At 59.6% G+C, this 5,070-nt stretch overlaps 1 long non-coding RNA gene across 1 annotated transcript in view; it reads right to left on the bottom strand.

Annotated features, from left to right (window-relative positions):
• Window positions 1–19: 19 nt before the first annotated feature.
• The window catches only part of LOC108448901, an 8,321-nt gene continuing 3,270 nt past the window's right edge, over window positions 20–5,070 (bottom strand). The window contains exons 2-3 of the long non-coding RNA XR_001864977.1: window positions 507–1,138; window positions 20–464 (exon numbers count right to left, since the gene is read on the bottom strand). This is a non-coding gene — a long non-coding RNA (uncharacterized LOC108448901). The remainder of the gene's footprint in view (window positions 465–506; window positions 1,139–5,070) is intronic.

The raw sequence follows: 5,070 nt of genomic DNA, 5'->3' as shown, positions 1-5,070 counted from the left end.
CCCCCGCCTGGTGGAGGTCACCTGGGGGGGGCCAAAAAAAAAAAATGGGGGGAAAAGGTGTGGATGGAGCGGAAAAATCCCTGGTTTTTAGGGATTTGGGGTTTTGGTTGGAGGGGGGGTAATATCCGCATTGCCAAGGACTGGGGTGATCCCCGAAACTCGCGTTCCCCATGATTCAGGTGTCCAGAGGATCCCAAAAATCTCGATTTCCAGGGATTTGGGGGTTTGGGGAGTCCCAAATGCTCCTCCTGAAGAGGGATCCAGGTGGCCACGGGGACAAAGCCTCCGTTGCCAGGGATGCAGGAGCTCCCAAATCCCCCCGAAAAGGGATCCGGGGGTGTCCAGGGGGGTTCAATCCCCACTTTCAGGGAGACTGAGGAGTCCTGGGGCTGCCCACACCCCCCCAGGGGGATCCTGAACTTCCAGGAAAACCCCCTCCGAAACCCCTTGGGGGTGTCCCAAATCTCCAGGAAACCCCCCCAAAACCCCTCAGGGAGATCCCAAACCTCCAGGAAACCCCCCCAAAAACCCCTCAGGGTGATCCCAAAGCTCCAGGAAACTCCCCCAAAATCCCTCAGGGAGATCCCAAACCTCCAGGAAAAAATCCCAAAACCCCTCGGGGAGATCCCAAACCACCAGGAAAAAACCCCAAAACCCCTCGGGGTGATCCCAAACCTCCAGGACAAAAACCTAAAACCCCTCGGGGAGATCCCAAATCTCCAGGAAAAAACCCCAAAACCCCACAGGGAGACCCCAAACCTCCAGGAAAAAACACCAAACCCCCCCGGGGAGATCCCAAACCTCCAGGAAACTCCCCCAAAACCCCTCAGGGTGATCCCACACCTCCAGGAAAAAACCCCAAAACTCCTCAGGACAATCCCAAACCTCCAGGAAAAAACCCCCCCAAAACCCCTCAGGGGAATCCCAGGTATCCATGAACCCCCTCCCACCGGGATTTTGGGAACCCTCCCAACCCTCCCAGAGGGATCCAAGGTTTTGGGGTCCCCCCTCCCCGGGGCTCTCGGGGTTCCGGGCTCACGTGGACTCGTTTTCCGTAGTACGGGAAGTACATGAGGTCGATGGAGCCGTTGGGGGGGAAGAGCTGCATGGGGCCCAGCAGGGCCGCGTCCTCCTCACGCTGTGGGGCAGGGGGGACACACGGGGGTCCCCAAATGTCCCCTGGGGGTGGGGGGACCACCCCACCCCTCTCGGTGTTCCCCCCATGTCCCCAACCCTCCCAAAACGCCTCGGGGAGATCCCAAATCTCCAGGAAAAAACCCCAAAACCCCTAGGGGAGATCCCAAATCTTCAGGAAAAACCTCAAAACCCCTTGGGGAGATCCCAAATCTCCAGGAAACCCCCCCAAAACCCCTCGGGGAGATCCCAAATCTCCAGGAAAAAACCCCAAAACCCCTTGGGGGTGTCCCAAATCTCCAGGAAACCCCCTCCGAAACCCCCCAACCCCCACGAAACCCCCCCAAAACCCCTGGGGGAGATCCCAAACCTCCAGGGAACCCCCCCCAAAACCCCTCGGGACAATCCCAAAACTCCAGGAAACCCCCCCAACTGGGGACAGCGCTGGGGACACGGGGTAGGGACACTGGGGACACTGGGGACACTGGGGACATCGTGGGGACATCAGGGGACATTGGGTGGAAGCAGGACGGGGACACTGGGGACAGCGCTGGGGACACGGGGTAGGGACACTGGGGACACTGGGGACACTGGGGACATCGTGGGGACATCAGGGGACATTGGGTGGAAGCAGGACGGGGACACTGGGGACAGCGCTGGGGACACGGGGTAGGGACACTGGGGACACTGGGGACACTGGGGACATCGTGGGGACATCAGGGGACATTGGGTGGAAGCAGGACGGGGACACTGGGGACAGCGCTGGGGACACGGGGTAGGGACACTGGGGACACTGGGGACACTGGGGACATCGTGGGGACATCAGGGGACATTGGGTGGAAGCAGGACGGGGACACTGGGGACAGCGCTGGGGACACGGGGTAGGGACACTGGGGACACTGGGGACACTGGGGACATCGTGGGGACATCAGGGGACATTGGGTGGAAGCAGGACGGGGACACTGGGGACAGCGCTGGGGACACGGGGTAGGGACACTGGGGACACTGGGGACACTGGGGACATCGTGGGGACATCAGGGGACATTGGGTGGAAGCAGGACGGGGACACTGGGGACAGCGCTGGGGACACGGGGTAGGGACACTGGGGACACTGGGGACACTGGGGACATCGTGGGGACATCAGGGGACATTGGGTGGAAGCAGGACGGGGACACTGGGGACAGCGCTGGGGACACGGGGTAGGGACACTGGGGACACTGGGGACACTGGGGACATCGTGGGGACATCAGGGGACATTGGGTGGAAGCAGGACGGGGACACTGGGGACAGCGCTGGGGACACGGGGTAGGGACACTGGGGACACTGGGGACACTGGGGACATCGTGGGGACATCAGGGGACATTGGGTGGAAGCAGGACGGGGACACTGGGGACAGCGCTGGGGACACGGGGTAGGGACACTGGGGACACTGGGGACACTGGGGACATCGTGGGGACATCAGGGGACATTGGGTGGAAGCAGGACGGGGACACTGGGGACAGCGCTGGGGACACGGGGTAGGGACACTGGGGACACTGGGGACACTGGGGACATCGTGGGGACATCAGGGGACATTGGGTGGAAGCAGGACGGGGACACTGGGGACAGCGCTGGGGACACGGGGTAGGGACACTGGGGACACTGGGGACACTGGGGACAGCGGTGACATTGGGGACATCAGGGGGACACTGGGGACACCGGACAGGGACATTGGGTGGCAGCAGGACAGGGACACGGGGGACACTGGGGACAGCACTGGGAACATGGGACAGGGACACAGGGACGTTGGGGACACTGGGGACACTGGGGACATCAGGGGGACATTGTGGGGACATCGTGGGGGCATTGGGGATATTGGGTGGCAGCAGGACAGGGACAGCGGTGACATTGGGGACATCAGGGGGACATTGGGGACACGGGACAGGGACACTGGGTGGCAGCAGGACAGGGACACGGGGGACACTGGGGACAGCGCTGGGGACACGGGACAGGGACACTGGGGACACTGGGGACACTGGGGACATCGTGGGGACATCAGGGGACATTGGGTGGCAGCAGGACGGGGACACTGGGGACAGCGCTGGGGACACGGGGTACTGGGGCTGGGGACACTGGGGACACTGGGGACATTGGGGACATTGGGGGACATTGAGGACATTGGGGACACTGGACAGGGACATTGGGTGGCAGCAGGACAGGGACACTGGGGACACTGGGGACAGCGCTGGGGACATGGGACAGGGACACTGGGGACACTGGGGACATTGGGGACATCAAGGGGACATCAAGGGGACATCATGGGGACATCGTGGGGACATTGGGGACATTGGGTGGCAGCAGGACAGGGACACTGGGGACACTGGGGACACTGGGGACATTGGGGGGCAATGAGGACAATGGGGACGCTGGACAGGGGCAGGGACATTGGGGACATCAAGGGGACATCGTGGGGACATCGTGGGGACATTGGGGACATTGGGTGGCAGCAGGAGAGGGACACTGGGGACACTGGGGACACTGGGGACATTGGGGACATCAAGGGGACATCGTGGGGACATCGTGGGGACATTGGGGACATTGGGTGGCAGCAGGAGAGGGACACTGGGGACACTGGGGACACTGGGGACATCGTGGGGACATTGGGGACACCCAGCAGGATTTGGGGACGAATCCACCAGATTTTGGGGGCACCCAGCGAGATTTTGGGGGGTGAAAATTGGGGATTTTGGGACACTTGGAAGCGTTTTCGGGCTGAGCGGAATCGACTTTGGGGCACCCGGAAGGATTTTGGGGTGAAATGATGGGGTTTTGGGGGCATTTACCGGGATTTTGGGGGTGAAAAGAGCACATTTTGGGATTCCTAGAGGGGTTTTGGGATGAATCTTCCCGATTTTGGGATTCCTAGAGGGGTTTTAGGATGAATCTTCCCGAGTTTGGGATTCCTAGAGGGGTTTTGGGGTGAAACAAGTGGATTTTAGGATCCTTTAGCGGGATTTTGGGGTGAAACGAGGCTATATTGGAATTCTTTGAGGGATTTTGGGGTGAAACGAGCAGATTTTGGGATTCCTAAAGGAATTTTGGGATGAAATTAGTGGATTTTGGGACTCCTAGAAGGATTTTGGGGTGAAACAAGTGGAGTTTGAGATGCTCCAGATGGATTTTGGGGTGAAACAAGTGGATTTTTGGATTCTTAAGAGGGATTTGGGGGTAAAATAATTGGATTTTGGGATTCCTAGAGGAATTTTGGGATGAAATAAGTGGAGTTTAGGACTTAGAAGGATTTGGGAGGGGATTTACCCAATTCTAGGAGGTCTGAAGAACTTTTCGGGTGAAATCAGAGGATTTGGGGATTCCTAGAGGGATTTTGGGGCGAAACAAGCGGGTTTTGAATTCCTAGAGAAACTTTGGGATCAAATACGTGGATTTTGGGGATTCCTGGAGGGATTTTGGGATGAATCTAGCCGATTTTGGGGATTCCTAGAGGGATTTTGGGGTGAAAGGACGGGATTTTGGGATGCTCCAGAGGGACCTCCCCCTCCCCTTACCGGGTCACCCTTGGTCCGGGGCCGCTGGGCAGAGACAAGAGACAGTGAGGGGACATTGGGGACATTGGGGGGACATTGAGGGGGACATTGAGGGGACATTGGGGACATTGGGGGGACATTGAGGGGACATCGAGGGGACAGGGAGGGGACAGTGAGGGGACACTGAGGGGACAGGGAGGGGACATTGAAGGGACAGGGAGGGGACATTGAGGGACAGGGAGGGGACACTGAGGGGACATCGAGGGGACAGGGAGGGGACATTAAGGGGACACTGAGGGGACATCGAGGGATGTTGAGGGACATTGGGGGGACATTGGGGGGACATTGAGGGGACATCGAGGGGACATCGAGGGGACAGGGAGGGGACACTGAGGGGACAGGGAGGGGACAT

This window comes from Corvus brachyrhynchos, unplaced genomic scaffold (genome assembly GCF_000691975.1).
Source record: "Corvus brachyrhynchos isolate BGI_N302 unplaced genomic scaffold, ASM69197v1 scaffold1129, whole genome shotgun sequence".
Taxonomy (NCBI): Eukaryota; Metazoa; Chordata; class Aves; order Passeriformes; family Corvidae; genus Corvus; species Corvus brachyrhynchos.
This window is presented reverse-complemented; position numbering and strand designations above follow the sequence as displayed.